Source organism: Balaenoptera borealis, assembly GCF_965194805.1.
Source record: "Balaenoptera borealis genome assembly, chromosome: 16".
Taxonomy (NCBI): Eukaryota; Metazoa; Chordata; class Mammalia; order Artiodactyla; family Balaenopteridae; genus Balaenoptera; species Balaenoptera borealis.
The window spans coordinates 14,290,928-14,314,079 of record NC_138872.1 but is presented as its reverse complement, the minus strand read 5'-3'; the positions used below and the strand labels follow the sequence as shown (position 1 = coordinate 14,314,079).

The following is a 23,152-nucleotide window of genomic DNA, read 5'->3' as shown; positions in this document are numbered from 1 at the left end:
GGAACTGAGCCCTGCCCAGACACCCTCCTGCACTGGCTCTAAGGCTGAGCATGTGACTCAGGTAGAGCCAATCAGCATAGTTTATTCTCCTGGCCCCAGTGATTGGTTCAGGGGTGGATACATGACTTGAGCCAATGGAATGAGACTCAGTCCTCAGAATCTGTTTGGAATTATTGGAGGGGAAAAGTTTTCTTTCCACTGGAGTCATTAACCTGGCAGGAAATAAGCCTGGAGCTACTGGAGGCCATCTTATCACCACAAGCCTGACTGAGAATGAAGCCAATAGAAAGAAAAGTGGGTCAAAAAGAGTGAGAACAAATCCTTAGAACATCCACTGAGCACCTGGATCCAGCCAGGCCTGAAGACTTTCTCCCTGTACTTATCCATTGTATGAACTAATAAAGTCAGTTTTAGTTGAGTTTCTGTCACTTGCAACTAAGAGACCTAAGTAAGTCTGAGGGGTACCCTATGAACTAAATGGAAGTTCATTTTTTTGACCCAAAGGATCCCCTCTGTCTGCTTCCACAGCCTCCAATGCTTCCACTGTCGTGTCTCTAATCCCAGGATATGGTAATTGCTTCTCCTTTTGTCAGTGTACAAGACTACTTGAGACCAGACTGCAGCTACCTGAGACCAGAAGGCTTTTTCATTTGTGTCCTCTAAGCCCAGTCTAGAGTCCAGAACCACCAGTTTCTGGAGCCTACAATGTAAGCCCATTCCAACAGTAATGCCTACCACCCTCTTAGGAAGTAGGCATTGCCATCCCCAAGTTACAGGTAGGGAAACTGAGGCACAGAGTAAACACTTTCTTAGGAATTTAATAAGTGACAGACTCCAGGTTTCAGCTCAGGCCTTTCTGATTTCAAAGCTTGGTTTGATGGATGTTTGTTGAAGGAATGAATGACCCTACAGGTTGACCTTGACGTCATTGATCCTAATGAAATTTTACCTTGTTAGTTCTCACCCATAGATCCTCACCTTGGGGAACCTTTGAAATGTTGTCAGAATGTGACGCGGGGTCTGTAGTTTCTTGGACAGATGGTCCACAGCTGACTCGAGGTCTCCTTCTTGTCGCTTTTCCTGGGACCCCAATCTGTAGTTCCCCAGACTGTTGTTCTGAACAGCTGCCTCTCACCCCTCCCTTCCCTAAGCCCTGGCATGCCTTCCTTCCCAAGAAGCTCTCCAGTTTTGTTTTTAATTTTTACTTTCTGGCCATGCCACGTGGCATGCAGGATCCTAGTTCCCCGACCAGGGATTGAGCCCACACCCCCTGCAGTGGAAGTGCAGAGTCTTAACCACTAGACCGCCAGAGAAGTCCCTGGGTTTTTTTTTTGTTTCTGTCTTTGTTTTTGTTTTTTGTACAGTTATTGGTTTGGGCATTGTTGGGATTTGATTTTTTTTTAATTTTTAAAATATTTATTTATTTATTTATTTTTGGCTGTGTTGGGTCTTCGTTTTTGCACGCGGGCTTCCGCTAGTGGTGGGGAGCGGGGGCTACTCTTCGTTGTGGTGCACGGGCTTCTCATTGCGGTGGCTTTTCTTGTTGTGGAACACAGGCTCTAGGCGCACGGGCTTCAGTGGTTGTGGCTCGCGGGCTCTAGAGCTCAGGCTCAGTAGCTGTGGCGCACGGGCTTAGTTGCTCCACGGCATGTGGTATCTTCCCGGACCAGGGATCGAACCCGTGTCCCCTGCATTGGCAGGTGGATTCTTAACCACTGCGCCACCAAGGAAGTCCCTTGTTTTGTTTTTTGAGGGGAGGTCTACCTTCCCAAATCCCCAAGACCTCAAGGCTTCCCCCGCACCTAGGACTCCAGAAAACGTCAGCCTCTCTTTTCTACAGCCACTTTCAACAGCCCTGTCCTGAGTCCCGTTCTCCCTGCCTCCTATTTGATGCCTCCCTCCTTCGGGCTCTTCATGACACACTGAATTTGCCTCAGTCCCCACACAAGGCCATACCGTCTCTCACACCAAGGTCTTTGCAGATCCCCTGCTATCCACCTAAAGTTCTCCTCCTCACCCCAAAACCCTTGATCTTGCTTGCTTCTACTCATCTCGCAGATAGCTGGCCATAAACACCTCCACCGGGAATTCCCCTGTGGCCACCCCCCCCACCATACATCAGAGTCCCCCATTTTACCTGCCCTTAACAGTCTGTACGTTTCCTTAACACCATCCAACACACCTGTGATTACCTACCCGTCTGGTGCCTGCACGCCACGGGAACGAGGACACTGTCTCCTGGCTCTCGGCTGTGTCCGCACCCCCGAGACAGGACCTGACCCACGTTAAGGACTCCATAAATACTTACTGACTGGATGGATGAATGAGATCAACTGATTTGTGCTCAGATTTGGAGGATTCTGATGGGTTAATGATTGGCCCCCCTCAGATTACAAACTTATTTACGTGTCATCACGTAATAAGGTACCTCCCAAACATTCACTTGGAGCTGGAATACTGAGCACGAGAGCAGGGTGACCTCTCACCTGGTCTGGATTAACACAAGAACTCTTCCCACAGCCATCCCACCCAGGACTGCCTGCCCTCCTCTGAGCTGAGGCCACGTTTCCTGTCTATACAGAAATCTCTGTCTAACCTCTGCTCTTTCTCCCCTGAAAATCTCGCCCCCTCTCTGCCTTTAAAGGCATAATAAAGGTAATACAAACAAGGATGATAGGAATTCCCTGGAGGTCCAGTGGTTAGGACTACACGCTTTCACTGCCAAGGGCCCAGGTTCAATCCCTGATCAGTCAACTAAGATCCTGCAAGCCACGTGGCATGGCCAAAAAAAAAAAATGATGATAATAACAAGTGCTTATCATTTGCCAAGCACTTAGCACATTTCAGCTCTCCTGATCCTCCCACAAATCCTATAAGGTGAGGGTACAATTATTACCCCCATTTTAGAGACAAGGAAACTGAGGCCCAGAGAGATTATCAGTTATTCAAGGTCACACAGCTGGTAAGGGATGGAGCCAGACAGTCTGACCCCAGAAAAACCTCACATAACCACTAAACTATATAATAATAACTTCCCTACATTTTTTACTGTGACTCACAGTAAAAAGTAAAAAATACTTTTTATATCATGACCCAGTTCACACATATGCTCTCAACCACAAAAAGGCTGAAACAAAAGTTTCACAAAGCAATACTTACTTTTTTTATGTGCTATGCATTCTATCTCCTTAAAAATAAATGATGGTCTTGATCCAGGGCAATTAATAGGTTGTACATTTTCAGTAGGTTAAAAATTAGGTATATACCACATTTGAATGTGCAACACTGCTTTTTATTGTTTTAGATTAAAATACACGTCACTTTGATTTTAGCCAATAAGACCTGTGTCAGACTTCCAACTTAGTGAACTAAAAGATAATAAATCTGTGTTGTTTTCAGCCACTAAATGTGTGGCAATCTGTTACAGCAGCAACAGGACACTAATACAAGTACCCAAGAAAACTTGGGTTTCATAGTTGCATCCGGGAAAGGGGAATAGTTATTTGAAGGGCAGGAGTGAAAAGCTGTAGAATGAAAAGAGTATAGTGTTTGAATTTTGAACTATGTGAAGGTATGATTTTAACATAAATAAAATGTTTTGACTATTTGGGGATTCCCTTTACGTCTCCCCTGAACCCAGACTAGAAAGCCATTGATCCACTCCAATCCTCCTGGCAGACATCAGGTAATTTTGGCTTCTCAGCATGAATCCTTTCCTCCAGCTCATTCAGTCTGACTTTCCTTTGGGAAAAACTTTCTCACTCCTACTCTCGGTCCATGTGATTTAGGTAGGTCCGATCCCATGCCCTAGTGCCAGGGATGGGCATGTGACCGAGGCTCAGCCAATCACAGCGTTGTTCACCCAGCCACAGTGATTGGTTCAAGCATGGGAGGTGGCTCCAGAGACATTCTTCTTCCCCACTACACTGCACCTTGCTAGGTGGTCATGAGAATTAAATGAGAGAAAACATGTCCAGTGCTCAGGACAGGGCATGGCACAATAAATGCCAAGCTCAGTAAATGGTGCTTTTCTGATTTTGCACACTCTCTTCTGCTGCCTCTACATCCGTGCATTACTTTACCTGTAACACATCTGGCTACATGCTTCTGGTTGCCTGGCATCCATTGATCTAACTCCAGAGAAAGACTGAAGTCAGTTTCCTTGTCACAACAGCTCTGGATGAGAATTTCTCTGAGGTCTCACCCCAGAGGTGGCTGAACCATGTCTCTGAAAACCCAGGCAGGGCCAGAGAACTGTGCCCCAGCCCCAGGCAGACAACCCAGGGAACTCAAGTTCAGAGTTGAAGAGTTCAAACCCAGGGCAGTTCATGAATGTTCCTGGACCCCAAAGAGTAACCCGAGAAATTGTTTGTATCAGCAAGGAATGACTTAACTCTTGGCAAATCCTAGAAAACAGCCTCTCTTCCTGTTTCTAGAGGCCTTCCAAAGAAAAGAAACAGTTTAGGTTTTGCTCTGCTCTGTGGTTGACTGGAGACTCCCTCCCCATGCGGTGTGGGGCACCCCTGGGTGAGGTCTCAGCTCCCAGGAGCAGCGGGTGGGAACACTTATGGAGTGTAAACCAGACTGTTTGGTTTTCTCTGGCCACGGGGGCCTCTGAGTCAGCTTCAGAGACCACCAAGGGGTGGAAGGGTCTTCAACACTGATTCCCAAGATCTCAACTCTAAACTGCACCTTCCAACCAAGCAAGGCAGGTCTCCTCACCACCCAGATCCACCCCTTTCCCTTTCTCACCATCTTGCCTTTGCACATACGGGGCCAGCTTCCTGGAATGCCCACCCTCCCATGACTAAACAAACCCATTTCTACTTTCAGTACCCAAGTGGAGCTCTACCTCCATCACGTGGAGCCCGCCCTGAACACCACAGTTCAACACAAACTTTTATTTCTTTCCCTCAGCCCACTACACAACTTCATTCTTCATTCATTAATCCAACAGATCATTTTAAAGGAAGCAGTTCTCAAGGCTGTTGTCCTCATGAACCCTGTACACTCTTAAGAATGATAGAGGACCCCAAAGAACGTTTGTTTATGTGGGTTCTATCTATTGATTTTTACCGCATTAGAAATTAAAACTGAGAAAGTTTAAAAATACGTATTAATTTACGTGCGAAGAACAGTAACAAGCCCAGTCCATGTTTATACCAGGGGATGACATCATCATACGCCATGTGACCTCTGGAAAACTCCACTGGGCACTTGTGAGAGAATGAGAGTGGAAAAGACAAATAGCATCTTATTATCGTTATATCAAAACAAAAATAAGTTTTGATCTTGCGGATTCCCTGAAGGCTCTGGGGGAGCCCAGGGCCCCCTGAAGCACAGTTTAAGTATTAGAATACTTAGAAACACTGAGATCTCCCTCTCTCTCTCTCTCTCTCTCTCTCTCTCTCTCTCTCTCCCCCTGTCTACAGAAAACTTCTTATCCTTTATCTATCATTGCCTTTTTGGTATAACTTCAGTATTTATATTACTGGTTCTGGTTAGCATTTTTAAAAATTAAATAGATAAGGATAGGAAAGGAAAAGAAAGGGACGGGAATGAAATATCCATGTGTAAAAATGGATAAAAGTGGCAGTTTTTGTTACTTCCCACGAGGGTGTGTATCTGGAATGAGAACCGTGAAAGTAATCTAGAGTAGGACATGTGCATATATCATAGGTACTTTGTTATGCATTGTTCCAGATACAGCCGAGGCTGTATACAGATATAGATATCCTTACAGATAGAGATATGAATAAGAATACAGATATGGTGATGAATGTGGGTATGTATTTGCTACCATCAGTGGTGGTTGTAGAATTTTGAAAAATAGTCTACTACAAGACCTCTTATAGAGGTTCCTCAGTGTAAGGCAGCGTTTCGCAAAGTGTGAGGCATTTTCCCGTGGCAGTATGGGAAATGATGTTTCGGCCGCAAACTGCATATGTATATGATATTAAATAACACTTTATCACATAGTGATAACATTAATAATCCCTGTTCAATTATCTTTCAAATATTCTGATACATCCAGGAAAAAGTCTCATTCGGGGGCGAGGATGCTTTTAACACTAATATTTGTTAATCTCCCTTTGTCATTGAGGCAGACGCAGCTTCAGGCTCAGAGCTCTCAGCAGATCACAGCATCTAGATGGGATTGAACAGCATTGTTTTGGTTTCATTAAAAAAATACGTACATGTAAGTACATACATATAAAATATAAGAGTTACTGTCTATGTGTTATAGTGATGCTGGTTTTCCATTCTGACTAGAGATGTCACGTTTCATATTTAAATAAATTTATTGCAGTAATAAAATGAATTGATTTAAAGAAATCCTTTAAGAAAATAATATTGCAGGTGGTGTGCATATCTGGTGAAAAGTGTGAGGTGAAGGTGGCTACTGAGCGGTTGAAGTTCCAGAAAAACTCATGGACTTGGAAAGAGCACTAGATGGAGTCAGACATATGCGGGTTCAAATCCCGGCTCTACCATTCCCCGGCTTTGGGACCTTGGGCAAGTGATCCAACCAGTCTGGGACTCATTGCTCCTTTGGGCTTTGAATGTTTTCAAGGATCAAAGACATCCCGAGGTAAATTAGACGACCTCAGAAAGAGCCTAACAATTAATTCTGGGCCACACTCTGTGCTAAGTAAACAATTCACAGGCATTATCTCATTTCAGACCCATAACCACCTTGATACAAGGACATTATTTCTACAGTTGAGGAGAGAAAGGCAGAGAGGAAGTACAACGATCTGCCTAAGGTCACAAGGCTGGAAAAGGCAGGAGCAGGGACTTGAACTCATGTCCATCTGGTGCAATATCCGTTGTGTTCCCCGAAAACTTGGGTTTAGTTACAGAAGCAGGAGTGGCCATCAGGCCCTTCCATCACCCACCTCTTTCTGCCTTTTCCGCTACTGATGCTACTGAACATGGTGGGGAAAGTGGAGATCATTTTAATTCCTTCTGCTATGACCATAATTTATTTTTACTTGCTTTGTAATTTACACCTGGAAGAAAATAGGTTTTATTTTCCCCTAAGTCCAAGAGATTAAGAAGATCAATGAAGTCATTGTCATTGAGTTAAATATTAAGAGGCTGGTTTGTAAATTCAAACTCAAGGTTACATTAAAAAAACATACAGTTGAATTAAATTTTATGAGGACAAGTTATAGAATATGCATAAATCTGATAGAAAAGAACCTTCCCATCCACCCTGCTTATATTAACATTTTTGAAGTCTTCAAGATCTGACTAACAAGCATCCAACAGTTTTCACCTTAATGTAGATAACCAAATGTAATGGCTGGCTCAAGGCTTTCTATTTTGAAGGACTTGCGTTCATAGTTCAAAATGTCCCTTTTTCTTAAGTTGCAATTAAAAATGTGTGGCTTCTGATTAGAAATTTAATTTTATTCGTGACTAAATAAAAGAATTTTGGAATCATCGTTTTAATTGCTCCCAAGAAACCAATGAGCTTAGTTTCAAATTCAAATTCCCCCAGGGGAAGATGATTGCTGGTCACAGCTTTTACATCAGGCCGTCTTACATGGGTGGAGCATTCGGGCACAGGCAATAGCAAGGACCAAGATCTTGAGATCCCTACAGTTTTCAAGGAGCAGCTTCAGGGTCGCTAGAGCTGAGGGAGTGGGATAAGATGCATCAGAGAAGTGATGGGAATTGGGAAGGAAAGACCATTCAGGGTTTGTGCACCATTATAAGGACTTTGGCTTTTACTCTGCATGGGATGGGAAGCAGCTGGAGGGTTCTGTGCAGAAAAACAGGAAGTTCTGTTTTAGGTTTTCATAGGACTACTCAGGAAACTGTATTGAAAATAGATCATGGAGGGGGGACTAGTTGAGGATTGTATATACAGTGAGCCATGTGAGAGATGATGTTGGCTTGGGTCAGACCAGGAGTTAGTTCGGACCATGAAGTTTGAAATGCCCATTAGACACACAATAGCAGGTGTTGAGTAGATGGTAGGGGACCGAGTCTGGAATGCAGGGAAGGGTCTGGGCTGGAGGTAAACAGAGGGAGCTGTCACCATGAAGATTGTATTCGAAGCCCCCAAAGTGTTTACTGAATGACTGAAGGTTGTCGAGGAAAGAAGTTTTCATTGAAAAGGTAATTCAAACGCTAAAAAATTAGAGCTTCTCAAGAAATAGAGGGAGTGTTCTCAGCCCAGACAGAGAAAGTAGAATCCATAGAATATCACCCAACAGGGACCCCAGCTTGAGGGTAGAGACTGCACACAGGCATGGCTACGGACTGAATGTTTCTATCCCCCCAAAATTTGTATGTTGAAATCCTAGTCCCCAAGGCAATGGTATTAGGATGTGGACCTTTGGGAGTGGATTGGGATTAGTGCCCTTATAAAAAAGGCCCCATGGGGACTTCCCTGGTGGTGCAGTGGTTAAGAATCCACCTGCCAATGCAGGGGACACAGGTTCAAGCCCTGGTCTGGGAAGACCCCACATGCCGCGGAGCAACTAAGCCCGTGCGCCACAACTACTGAAGCCTGTGCTCTAGAGCCCGCGAGCCACAACTACTGAGCCCACGTGCTGCAACTACTGAAGCCCGTGCGCCTAGAGCCAGTGCTCCACAAGAGAAGCCACCGCACTGAGAAGCCCGCGCACCGCAACGAAGAGTAGCCCCCGCTTGCTGCAACTAGAGAAAGCCTGCGCACAGCAACGAAGACCCAATGCAACCAAAAATAAATAAATAAAAATTAAATTAAATTTTTAAAAAAAGGGCCCCACGGAGCTCCCTCACCCCTTCTGCCACGTGAGGTCACATCAGAAAGGCACTAGCTAAGAACCAGGAAGCGGGTCCTCACCAGACACGGTATCTGCTGGCACCATGATCTTGCACTTCCAGCCTCCAGAACCATGAGAAATCAATTTCTGTTGTTTGTAAGCCTCCCGGTTTCTGGTAGTTTGTTATAGCAGCCCAAATAGACTAACACGGGCATCCAAGCCAGAGCAAACCACAAACCCTGGCTACAAAATGACACCAGACGTGTCTCGGAATTGTAACTGAATTACAGGCCACTGCCTCTTCTTTAAAATATTTTCCCTGAGACTCTGCCTGCTTCTGTCTTTCCCAGCCCTCTCCTGGTTAATTGTTTAATGGCCACAGATTCCTCCCATCCAGCATACACAGCCCTTTACAACGTGACTGCTTCTTCTCCCGTCCAGAGGAGCGGTATAATTCTCCACCCCTTTGAATTTGAGCTTGACTTTGTGATTTGCTTCAACCAATATGATGTGGGGTTCCAGAGCTTGTTCTTAAGAGAGCTTGAAGTTTCTGCCTTCACCTTCCTGGAACTTTGAGACCATCACGTAAGGTGGTGGGTCTAGCCTCCTGGGGGATGAGACACTCTGTGGAGGAGGATCAAGGTGCCCCATTCAACAGCCATCCAGACATGGAAGAGTGTATTTGGGCCCTTTAAGCCTCAACCCATCTCCCAGCTATGCAGCCACATTGGTAGGCCCTGGTCAATCAGCAGAGAAACTGCCTATCCAACCAGAACCATGAGAAAGGAGAAATCGTTGTTGTTTTATCCCAGTAAGTGTTGGAGTGATTTGTCACACAGTGATAGATAACTGACACACCTCTCTTAGCCTCATTTTTCTCATCTGTGAAATGGGGAGATAGCAATCCCCATCTAGCAGAGTTATTTTGTACATTAGCCCATTTACTGAATGTGAAAATGCTTACAATCTGTAAAAAAAAAAAAAAAAAATCAAGTATGTGTTTATTGTTAATAGACCTAAACATGTTGGTAAAATAATATCGAGGGTCCCCTGGAAAGGTGACATGAAAGTATTTTGGCACAAAAGATAAAAATAATAGCTAGCACAAATAGAGTGGTTGGGCACGTGCCAGGCCCTCTTCTAAGCCCTTTACACGTATTACCTCATTTAATGCTCATAATAAGCCAGTTTGTAAGGCTGGAGCCATAGTTTACAGGTAAGGAAAGTTGAGTTCCAGGGAGTTTAAACTTCCCCAGTGTCACTCAGCTAACACATGATCTAACTCAGGTGAGCTGGCTCCCAATCTCTTGGGATAAAGGGAGCCAGCATCCCTAAGACAGGCATATCTAGAGAGACACTCCATGCTGGACTTGAGCAAAAAAGCTGTGGCCCGCTTTGACATGATGGGGAGTTTCCATTCTGGTTGTTTGGTGGTGGCTTCTAATTGCCTTTGGAAGGCTGGCTGTTTCAGATATTTGCTTTATGAATCTTCATGCATTCCATCATGTTTCTTCTCCCCCATTCACATGGCTCTGTGAGACCTTGTTTCAGGAGATTTTTGCGGCAAGGCTTCCTGGATTTTATTTCCAAAAACCGTAGCCCATTTATAGAGAATTGGGGTTTTTCTAGACTAAGAAGAGATTTCCCCAAGCTGGGTAAAAGAAGAGAGAGAGACTTCTGTGGGTTCCAGAGCCCCAGGGATGGCTCCCTGCTCCCTGGCAGTGCCCTGAGGATATGGTAGGTTTCCAAGGAGGCTGCCACCACCCTCCAAATCTGTCGCTTTAGCTCCGCGTTTCAGCCAAGGTCTCCTGCCCCAGACCTGGAAGGGGGCATCAGAGCCACTGTATCTAAAGGGGCCCTATGGGCTGGAACAGTGAACCCCTCATGTGCAACCAGTGGGTACCAGTGACTGGTACTACCTCAAACTCCAGAACCTCAAATCTTCCTACAATCCAGAGGTGCGGGTCCAATTCCAGGCTCAGGACAGACTGGAAATGAGATAGATTTAGAGCTGCATTTCTAAAATTTCAGTCATTAGCAAACCATCTGCATGCAGAGTTGCCAGATAACTATAGGATGCCCAGTTAAATATGAATTTCAGATAAATAGCAAATAATTTCTCAGTATTAGTATGCCCCAAATATTGCTTAGAAGAAATTAGCTGAGCAAGCTTTTGGGAGCTGTTACCTCTGTCTTTCTCCTGAGCACCCTCTCCCCACCCTCCCCTCAATATTTGGGACCTACTTATACTAAACAGTTATCTGTTTATTTAAAATTCTCATTTAACAGAGCATCTTGTATTCTTGCAAAATCTGGCAACGCTACCTCCCAACCAAGGTTTTTACTGTAATAACCACAACCACCTCATATACGTTATGAGAACAAACCAATTGTTCGAACACTTAGTTAATATTTTCTTTAAATCCATATTACATTTTCTTTTGACAAAGTTATTCTTAAAAAGAATGTCATGTCACTAATCAAAACAGAGCTATCACTTTAAGATATCGTTTGTCTTAAGCAGAGGTAACTGACAAATGATATCCAATTAGGGTCAAGCTATGTTAATAAATTCTATGTAAGTATTTTTTTTTTTTTAATATTCTGAAGGTCACCTAATTTATTGTAGATCCTTTTTTTTTTTTTTTTTTAACGTTGGGTTTTTATTTATTTATTTATTTATTTATGGCTGTGTTGGGTCTTCGTTTCTGTGCGAGGGCCTCCTCCAGCTGCGGTAAGCGGGGGCCACTCTTCGTTGCAGTGCGCGGGCCTCTCACTATCGCGGCCTCTCTTGTTGCGGAGCACAGGCTCCAGACGCGCAGGTTCAGTAGCTGTGGCTCACTGGCCTAGTTGCTCCGCGGCATGTGGGATCTTCCCAGACCAGGGCTCGAACCCGTGTCCCCTGCATTGGCAGGCAGATTCTCAACCACTGCGCCACCAGGGAAGCCCTATGTAAGTATTTTTGCCTTCCTGAGCCCTTTCCTCTGTTACCAAAAAACACGGGTCTGTGTTATATGTTAAGACAGACTAGCACCCCAAGGACGGAGAATGGACGAGGGGATACATTTCTCTCCATGGGAGTAAATGTTATCTAAAGCCAGGTCCGTACATCAAAACCTGCTCTCACCTAAGTCATTGGAGTTTTTTCATGCACTTTGTGAAATACTGATGTATAGAACATAAAGGAATGTGGCATCTGTTGCTGACCTGAGTTTGTGGCCTGAGATTGGTATCCATCTATGAATGACAAAGTTCAAAAATAATAAAAAGAAATGGCTGCACCAGACCCCTGTTCTGGGCATTTTACAAGCATGATCCCACTTACTCCTCCCAACTAACCCTAACCCTATTATTTTCCCCATTTTTCAAATGCAACAATAGAGATGTCACATCCAGAGTTACCCAGCTCATCAGTAGCAGAATCTGTGTTCCCAACGACGTTGCCTATGTTTTCTTTCTAGACACACACTCCCCCAAGCTACAGCAAAACAGGCTAAGAAGAAAGTAGTTGAACAAGACTGTTTGGGCAGTTTCATCACCCATTTCTTCTCTTGACCACCCACCCCCAAGCCCTGCCCCCAGGTTATCCTTGGAAAACTCAAAATGTCCAATTCCAAGACAATAAAAATTTCGAAATTTCCCCAGCAGACAGCAGCCTTTGACCTCAGTGTTTCCCACATTTTGCAATGATTTGCCTTTTGAGATGCCCCCGAATTCTTCTCTCTCCTGACAAGTTAGCAAGAGACAGATCATCTCGCAGGAGGGCTGTTTTAACCCGAGGAGACTACACTTGTGTGTTTCACAAACACCATCCAACTCAAGCAGAGATGTTCCAATTTCTGTTTCAGTTTTTTAAAAAGTCCAATCAATTGACATCTTAATTTGAATTTTTATTTATTATTAGAACAACTTTAAGCCTTCCCACCCCTCAGGGGGAAAAAAACACATCTTTAATCCATTTGCTTAAACATATATACACAATTTTTTTTCCTGGCCTTGTTTAACCATTATCCGTGTATTGCGTTTGGGGGGGAGCCATATAGTTACAGTTTGTGGTTTGCTTTTTTACACTTGATAAAATATTGTATACACCAGGGGTCAGCAAACTTTCTCTGTAAAGGGCCTAATGGTAAATATTTTAGACTTTGCAGGCCAGACAGTCTCTTTCCAATTACTTGAGTCTGCCATTGTTAAAATCGCAAAAACAGCCACAGGCAATACCTAAAGGAATGGGTGTGGCTGTGTTCCAATGAAAACTTTTTGCAAAAACAGGTGGCCCACAGGCCACAGTTTGCGACCTCTGGTGTATACTTTATGCAACGTAGCCACATGCTAAGGAGCTGAGGGTTTGGTACCAAACCTGTGTTTCCATTTGAGCCGTTCCAGTGCAAATTATAGGATCAGGTTGTGCAAATCATATAACCCCTTTCTACCCTGGTTTCCTCATCTATATAATGAGAATAGTAATAGCTAGATCCCATGTTGATGGTATTAAATGGGCTAAAGTGTGTCACAAACTCAGCTCAGTCCCCGGCACAGAGCAGCATCTGAAGAAACGATGGCTGCCATGATGATTTGCTACCTTGAGCCAGGCTTTTTGTTTGTCTTCCATCTGTCTGCATGTGAGTCTGTTGAGTAAATACACCTTAATCTTTTTCATTATTTCTCCCAGACTGTCTACTTTAAAAATCATTCAACACCCCTGAAGAGTTGAGGATGAAGGGGAGAAACTGATTTTAATTCGGGACCAAATGTCTGAGTAACTATGTGTGCTGGGGTGGAGGGGTGGTGTTTAAAGACATCATCAACAGTGAAATATTAGTGCTTAGGAAGAACTTTCCTCGCCTCCCCTCATCAAGGACATGTCTACTAAAAGATGTGACTGCATTACAGAATTCTTTGAGAGGTGGGTTGGGTTAGGTCGGCTCTTTATTGAGAGTAAGAGAAAATTAAAGTTGCAATGGGGCCCTTCTAAACCAAACAAAGGAATTTGTTATAAGGAATCAGAGATGTTCTATGGACTCCAAAGTCTGAACATGCAGGCTACCTCAGCAAGTCCAAGACAAGAATGAAAAACTATTGGGGTGAAGACAATGGCTTCCCAGACTCTCCTTCTGGGACAACATGGTGTCTCCTCTCTGCAATTATTTGCAGGAAAAGGTACACCTGGATATTGTCCTTTGAATCTCAGTCTATGTGCAGCTTCCTTCCTTGGATCCAAGTCTGGAGACTTATTATCACCAGGTGGGGCAAGGAATGACTTGACGGAGAGAAGAAGAGAAAAGAGGATGTCTGCATCTTAATTTTCCGCCATGGACTTGGGCTAGGAGACAGGGGCCTTGCATCAGACAGGTGTGGGCGAGTCTGAGGGAAGAGGCTCAGAAATTGAGGCTCCGGAGCCTCAATTTCCATGTACAACTCTGACAAACTCTCTGGCTTCCTCCTGCTGACTTGTCTACACCCAGGGATGTCACAGTGGAAGTGAACTTGGAGCAGCAAGTTGGTGAGGCCAAGGGCAGCCTTGGCTTTTTGCTTTCCCCTGCTATTCCTGGTTCCTACACAGTAAGGATGAGACCTGGCAGTCCCTGTGGCTTCATAAATTGGGACTCAGAAGGCAGCTAAGTCGAAATCTAGCACATGTGTTATGGTACCTGGGGTGGTGAGGGCAGCATGACTCACTGCAGAGCCTGGGATGGAAGGTGGACTGCCCTGGCCAGAAGGCCAGTGAGGGTTGGGGGTAAAGGGGAGGCACAGCAGTCACTCAGAGCGGGAGGGGCTTGGCTCAAAGAGTCCCAAAGCTAAGCAGAGAACAAGTTAATGGTCAGGTTCTGGCCAAGCTGAGGAAGAACAGATGTCCTGCTACATCAGCCATCAGCTTCCACTGTGGAGAACCCCAGGGCCTCTAGGGACCCAAGGAGCCATGACAGCAGGACAGGCTGTGGATGCAAGGACATCTTCCCTTCGGGCCACCCGCGCTCACCCTGCCCCCAAGCACCTGGAGATCATCTCGGCAGAGCAGACACAGAAATAGGAGACCTGATTAACCCAACATCTGAGCGTTACCTAGAAGAAGTATTTGAATCACTAGATTAGACTCTTTTTATAAAATAGTTTAAAAATTTTTGTCTTGGGACTTCCCTTGTGGCACAGTGGTTAAGAATCCGCCTGCCAATGCAGGGGACACGGGTTCAAGCCCTGGTCTGGGAAGATCCCACATGCTGTGGAGCAACTAAGCCCGTGTGCCACAACTACTGAAGCCTGCACACCTAGAGCCTGTAAAAAATAAATAAAATAAATAAATTTATTTAAAAAAATTTTTCTTCTTTAAGGTAATATTTAAGGGGTCAGCAAACTTTTTCTATAAAGGGCCAGAGAGTAAATATTTTAAGTTTTCTGAGCTACACGGTCTCCATCGTGAATACTCAATTCTGCTGTTGTACTCAGAAAACAGCCTTAGGCATTTGTAAACAAATGGACGTGTCCATGTTCCAGTAAGACTTTATGGACACTGATATTTGTTGTTGTTGTTGTTTTAATTAATTAATTAATTATTTTATTTTATTTTTGGCTGTGTTGGGTCTTTGTTGCTGCATGCAGGCTTTCTCTAGTTGCGGCGAGCAGGGGCTACTCTTCATTGCGGTGGCTTCTCTTGTTGCGGGGCACAGGCTCTAGGCCTGTGGGCTTCAGTAGTTGTGGCGCATGGGCTTAGTTGCTCCGCGGCATGTGGGATCTTCCTGGACCAGGGCTCGAACCCGTGTCCCCTGCATTGGCAGGTGGATCTTAACCACTGCGCCACCAGGGAAGTCCCTGAAATTTGAATTTCATATAATTTTCAAGGGTCATGAAATATTCTTTTGATTTTCCTTAACCATTTCAAAATCATAAAAACCAAACCTAGCTTGAAGGTCTTACAAAAACAAGCCACAGGCAGATTTGGCCACTGGGCCAGAGTTCCCTGGCCCCTGTAATATTTGATTCATGCAAAAAATTATATGTAAAAATATACATTATAAAGCATAAGAATAAACCAAAAGTCTGTGAACCCAGTACCCAACTTAACCCTCAAAATATTACTAACACCACTGACCCTATACTTTCCCTTCTCCCATCAGTCACCCAGCCTCCCTCCACCCTGCCCCAAGGGGACCACGTTGTCAATTTTTTGTTTACCTTTCAACTTTTTATGTCATAGTTTTATCAAATATGTATGTCTCCCTAAGCAACATTTGTAAAAATTTCACTTGGCGGGAGCTTTATAAAACTAATATTATATTGTCAGTAATTTAAAGGGACTGGCTTTTCAAATGTGACATTTTATTGCTGAGATTTATCCATGTTGTTTCATGAAGCTGTGGTTCATTCATTCTCACTAGACAACATTTTAACCAAATAGAGATAAGAGTAAATTTCTTTCCGTGGAAGAGGGTTCATGAGGAATCAGTTAATTAGAGGATAAAATTTCCCTGTATATCCACCACCTGGATGTGTCTGCATTGTTTCCTCCTTCACTTGCCGCTATTTTTTTTTCCCCCCAGCAGGCATGTGGGCAAGCATGGCCGCCTCCAAGCCTCCAGCCTCTGTATCATTGCTGTTGACATCTGGGGTTGGCTCATTCTTTGTGGTGGAGGCTGTCCTGTGCATTGCCGGACGTTTAGCAGCATCCCTGGCCTCCAGCCACTAGATGGCAGTAGCACCTCCCAAGTTGTGACAACCAAAAAACGTCTCCAGATATTGCCATAGAGGACAGTGTCACCCCAGGTGAGACCTGCTACACTGACCATATGGACCTGTTTTAAATTTGAGCAATAGCAGAGACCACTCAGTGATTGAGGGTCACATGTTCTAATTCCCCGGAGGACAAATCTGACGGTTCGTCTTCAATCAGGTGAGTCAACAATGGCCAAAGAGGGAGGTGGGGGGAGCCGCATGGTGAACACTTGGCTTCCGCGATTCCTTCCGTGGGTCATTGGAGGATGTTCTCAGCGAAGGGGACCACGGGCTAGGGTAGATAACCCAAAAGTGTGTATTACACCAGTTCATTTTATCAGTCAGTATCCAATCTCGTATTTCACTGAGGGAATTTAATGCAGGGAATTGATTATTAAGGTGTTGGCAGGGCTGGAGGAACGAAACGGAGGATGTGAGGTTACCAGAGTCCACAGGCGTAGTGCCTCTGAGTCCGCTGCTGATGGGAACCAGCTGCCTGGGCAGGGTCACAAGCCACATGTCACTCTGCCACCACTGCTGCTGCTGGTGCTGCCACTGTCACCTGTCAGAGGTATCACCAGGAGCTGGGAAAATGGCCTCTTTTCTCTCCCTCCTTCCATTAACTCCACAACGCCTCCTGTCTGTAGAATCTATAGGAAGCCTTCTAAAGGGGGATGGGGTAGGGGCTGGAAAATGTAGTTTGCAGCTTTCTAGACCCTGCAGTGGAGAAGAAAGGGGAGTGTGGGTATGTCAATCTACATTGTCCAGCTCACTCAGGGATTTCATTCCTAGGAAGCTGTTGTTTATTTCATTCTTAAGAATTATTGCAAATCTTGGATTGGTACAATAGCTTGCACTTGTAAATGCTGTGAAATAGCGGGCTCTTAATCGGGCTCCAGAGAAACAGAACCAGTAAGAGATATGTATGTATGTATATATGTGTATGTGTATATATATATATGCCAGGCGCGGGTCCTATTCCACTTCCGTAGTGTGATCACATCTACCCAAATTATGTAGACAGATCTGGGGGAGGGTGGGTTCCCAAGGAGACTGAGATGCTATTACCAGAAGAGGGAACTATGCTGAGTCAGCAAAAAAAAAAACCCGATTCTGGGGGAAGAAGGAAGGAAAGGAGAGTTCCAGGCAGAGGCTGTGAAGACCGAAGAGAACTTGTGATGCTTTGGAGGACCCGGGAAACATTCAGCACTCGAGGTGCTGCATCAGAGCTGACAATGTGAGAGGTGACCCTGGGAGGTCAGGCCAGCAGAAGCAGGTCCCGCAGGGTGTCTGAACCACCTGAGGCTTTCTCCCAAGGGCCGCGAGAAGCCACTGCAGGATTTGAAGGAGACTGAAGATTCTAAATTGCCTTCAAATTTGATGAGTTAACAGCTTTGCAGAGAGTGGGGAGAGAGGGGAAAAGCATTGCCTTCAAGGTCAGATCTGGAAAACAACCCTATTAAAGCAATTTGGCAATCATGTTTTCCAGCAAAACCCATTCAAGTGATACGTGCTCCTCTAATTCATGTAAGGACCCAGAGATGCTTTTCCAGGACAAGATGGCCCCTCTGGTCATTATGCTGTTTGCTGTGATTCATTCAAGTGATTTCATTCCTCAGCTGAGATAAGAGGTTGCTTGTACCAAGGGCCACTGCACACCATGCCCTGCAATTGTTTTTTAAAAAACTGTGCTTCTTGTAGCAAACGGCCCAAGTGCTTCTAGCAAATGGGCAGAGTTTACCTTCAGCAACCTCAGTCGTCACCCTGCAGGCGGGCCATGGCCATCCCCCATAGGAGGACAAATCCCGCCTTGGAAAGAACCATATGGGGCAAGTTCCGCACATAAGACAGTGTCTGCAAGTCTGCTTCTACGCGTAGGTAAATTGCATGGAAAGTACAACTGGATTTGTCCCCGGTTTTCCCATTAGAGATCATATAAAGTAGAGGCGGAAGTTAATTGAGTTCCGAGTTCACTGTGTAACGTCGGGGAATTGGGGCTCTGGCAAGCAGGTCACGTGTAACGTGTTCTGGGGGGTAGCGTTTTCACACGAGCTCCCTGGGAGAGGAGAAGTTTTCTTTCACCAGGAGTGCGACCTTCAGAAAGCAGGCTTCTGGGGTTCCAAAGGGGCTTTCACCTACATTACAGGATAAAGGTCTCATTTTGCTTAGAGAGACTTTCTTGCAATGGGGCATGCTCATGATATTCAAGAAAAGGTAATAAAAACCCCCTGCCTTTCAACAAGAGCCATAAAGTCCAAGTGGTTAAGAGCCGGGACCCTGAAGCCAGATTGCCAGATCACTCACAAGTTGGGAGACGTGGCATGGATCACTGAACCCTCGGGGCCTCGATTTTCTCATCTGTAAAATGGAGTAGTCAATTGCAACTCCCCAATAAATCCACTGTGAGGATTAAACAAGTTAATTTCTATTAAGTGCTTAGAGCATTGTCTGGCTCACGGAAAGTGCTATTTAATTGTTTGCTGTTCATAAGGAGCATTTCTGTGCTAGGACACAGCACTGAGTTCTTTACGTGCCTTATTTCGTTTCATCATAAAAAAAATAAAGATAAAAACGCTGCAGGTAAGCAAAAGTGGGTTTACCTTGAGGCTATTAAAGTTAAAGAGAAGCCCCTGGAAAAAGCTTATAAGGGCCTGTGTGGTAACACTGGCAACAGTCAGACCTATATCTATCCTTATTCTCAAAAAGGATCCCCCAAAGTTATATATAATCTTCAGGCTCTACCACACAGCTTCCTGCCCTGGAGGTAGGGATTCTTATTCTCATTTCACAGAGGAGAAAACAGGCTCAGAGCAGTGAGTGGACCTGTCCAAAGTCACCAGAGAGGAGCAGAGCTGAGATGCCAACCCAAGTGTATCCGGCATCCACTGGACCCCACTGCCTGCTCGGGGTGTGGACAAAGTTAGCCGCAGATCCCTGCCAGCCAGAATTTGTCTCTTCTTACCTTTCCTACCTGGGTCTGGCCCAGGTGGCCATCCTAGAGCTTGGTCCCCATAGGCACAAATTAAACATTTTCTGGGTGAATGAATGAATGATTTTCTAATCTCTCCTTCCATATCCAGTCCAAGGACTATGACTTCTCTTCCCCCATTGTATGTGTCTTAGGGACCACATCAGTGTTGTTGATCAGGTAAGACCTACCTCTGGCCTAGGAGAGGGCGTAGGAGGGACCCAAGCTAGGATAACAGGGGCTCCCTCTCAGGAATTTGAGCTCAGAGTGACTAAAAGACACAGGTGAGTTCATTCCTGCCTCCTTCTGCAGTGTCCTTGGTCCTGCCTGTTCCTCTCCTGTGTTCTGCAGCCTTCCCAACAATTCCATGAGCTCCTGATAGCCTTACCATAAAGTCTCTTTTACTCAAGATTGCCAAGAGCAGGGTTCCAGGATTCACAATCAAGAGCTGCAATCAAAATAAATACATAAATACATAAATTAATTAAATTTAAGTTTTAAAAATTTTTTTAAAAGAGCTGCAATCAAGTGATGCATGGTCCTTCCCAACACTTGACCCCTCCCCCTGGCCACACATCTGTAAAAGTAATGATTCCAATATTTGAGGGGTGCAAGATATAAATAAGACATTTTGAGGTATGAATCCCACAACCTCCCCCCACCCAATGGCCACCCAGCTTCTGTGTAAACCCTTAGAGGGAATTCATTTCACCTTTGAATAATTAACTTAGAATATTTCTTCATGTTAGACTAAAACAGGAATGAGAATACTCATAAGTAGACTTTATATTATGGATGGTGTGCTTAGGAGCATGGGCTCTGGAAGCAGACAGTTCAGCTGTTTCCTACTGTATAACACACATCCATTCTTTTAAGTTGTGCTTTTCAAGTAATTTGCTCATTTCATCTAGTTGTCAAATTTATGTCATAAAGGTGTTCATACTATTCCCTTCCTTACCCTTTTATTATTTTTAGGATCTGTAGTGATGTTCCCTCTTCCATGACTTATATTGGAAATTAGTCTTTTATCCTTTTTTTCTTTCTTGATCAGTCTAGCTAAATATTTATCAATTTTATTGACCTTTGCATAGAAACAGCTTTTAGTTTCATTGATTTCTCTATTGTTTGTTTTAGTTCATTGATTTTTGTTTATTGTTTCCTTCCTTTTAATTTGGTTTTCTTAATTTCTTAAAGTGGAATCTTAGATAATTAAGATATAAATCTTTTTTATATTCTAACATAAACATTTAAAGATACAAATTTTCCTCTACTGCTTTAACTGCATCCCATAAATTTTTATGTGTTTTATTATCATTATTATTCAGTTTAAAACATTTTCTAATTTATTTCATGGCTTCTTCCTTGAGATGTGTTCTGTTTAATCCCCAAATATTTGGGAACTTTCCTAGGTATCTTAGTGTTATTGATATTTAATTCCATGTGATTAGGGAACATAACCTGTATGATTTCAATCTTTGTAAATAGACTGAAGTTGGGTTCATTATGGTGCTCTTGAGAAGAATTTTATATTCTGCAGTTGGATATAATTTTCTATAAATACAAATTAAGTCATTGTGATTGATAGTGTTGCTCAAATCTTCTATGGCTTTGCTAATTGTTTTCTCAATTGTTGAGAGAGGAATATTAAAGTCTACAATATAATTATAGAATCTTTTATATCTCCCTTTAATTTTGTCAATTTTTGCTTCATTTATTTGGAAGCTCTATTACTAGCCACATACACATTTACAATTATTATGTCTGCCTGTTGAAATTACCCTTTTATCATTTTGAAATTTTCCCTTTTTTTTTTAAACTTTAAACCTATTTTATTTCCTATTAGTATAGTCATTCCTGCCTTCTTACACTGACTGTTGGCAGATTTTGTATACATTTTTCCACCCTTTTATATTTGACTTATCTGTGTCTTTATATGTGAAGAGTGTCTCTTGTAGAAGGGACATTATTGGGTCTTGCTTTTTTATCTGAAAGTCTCTGCCTTTTAACTAAAATGTTTATACCATTACTATTTAATATAATTTTTTATGATTGGGCTTCGATCTGTCATTTTATTGTTTATTTTCAATTAATTTCCTCTGATTTTTTTGTTCCTCTATTCCTCCTCTTCTCCCTTTTAAAAAGTATTAACTACTGTATTAATTTGCTTGGGCTGCCATAACAAAGTACCACAGACTGGGTGGCTTAGATGACAGAAATTAATTTTTTCACAGTTCTGGAGGCTAAACGTCTGAAGAGATCAAAGTATTGGTTTCTTCTGCAGCCTCTCTCCTGGGCCTCTAGTTGGCTGTCTTCTCCCTGTGTCTTCATGTAGTCTTTTCCTCTGTGCCCATCTGTGTCCAGATTTCCTCTTCTTATGTAGACATCAGTGATATTGGATTAAGGTCCACCCTAATGATCTCATTTTAACTTCACTACCTCTTTAAAGACCCCCATCTTCAAATACAGTCATATTCTGAGGTTCTGAAGATTAGGACTTCAACATATGAATTTAGGGGAGGGGGAACACAATTCAGTCCATTACAGTTTGTTTTATAATTCTATTTAATTTTTGCATTAACTTTTAACTATACATCTTTGCATTATTTTTTAATGGTTGCTTTACAATGTATATTCTCAACTTTGCATAGTCTATTTACAATTAGCCTTGTGCCACTTCATGTAAAACGTAGAAATACTGTAATTGTATAGGTCCACATTCCCCCATCTTTCGTGCTATAATTGTTATCTGTATTAAATCAACATACATTATACCCAAGACAGTGTTATAACATTTTTTTAAACAGAGATATGTATTATAAAGAAATTAAAAGGGAAATAACAAAAGCATAGACTTCGGTATTCATACTATTAAACATTTGCAGTGGTCTTCATTCTTTTCTAAGACAAGAAGTTTCCATTTGGTAGCATTTCCCTTTGGCCTGAAGAACTTCCATTAGCATTTCTTACAAGCAGAACCGCTGGCAAAACAAATACTTTTAGTTTTCTTTTATCTGATAATATCCTTCATTCTTGATGAATGTAGAATACATTCATACTGGATGTAGAATTCTAGGTTGACAATTCTTTTCTCTCTTTCATCATTTTAATTATGTGGCTTCACTCTTCTGCTCTGTGTTTTCCAATGGGATGTCAAACATTAATCAAATCTTTGCCCATGTTTGTAATATGTTGTTTTTCTCTTGCTGCTTTCATGATTTGCTCTTCAGGTTGACTTCAGCATGAACTTTCATATCTGTATTCTTCTTGGTGTTCATTAAGCATCCTGAATCTGGGAGTTTGTGTCTTTCATCAAATTTTCATCACATTTTCAGCATTATTTCTTCAAATTTTTTTCTGCCTCATTGTTGCTCTTTTCTTCTCTCCTACTAGATCAGTTTCAAAGTGGGGTCTGAATCACCTGCAAGATGAAGGGTGGGGAAAACTTGAAAAAATGCAGATTCTTGGTCCCTACCCCAGACCTAATAAATCAGTCTCTGGGACTGAGACCCAGAGAACTAGGGATAAGTTCCCCAGGTGATATTTATTTATGCACAAAGTTTAAGAATGACTGTACAGCATTTTACAGGCTTCAGGGGCTGGACCATGTCTTATTCATCTTTAAGATGTTCCTTACTTGTCCCATAGTGTCTCACACCATGCCTTGTACCTAGAAGGTATTCAGTATACAGGTTGACTTGAATATAATATTTGTACA

General features: G+C 43.3%; 1 protein-coding gene across 1 annotated transcript in view; it reads left to right on the top strand.

The window, feature by feature from the left end:
- The first annotated feature begins 4,647 nt into the window (after positions 1-4,647).
- The window catches only part of EYA2 (EYA transcriptional coactivator and phosphatase 2), a 303,026-nt gene continuing 284,521 nt past the window's right edge, over positions 4,648-23,152 (top strand). Inside the window, exon 1 of the mRNA XM_082361171.1 lies at positions 4,648-16,647. The gene's annotated coding sequence lies outside the window, so the exon portion shown is untranslated. The remainder of the gene's footprint in view (positions 16,648-23,152) is intronic.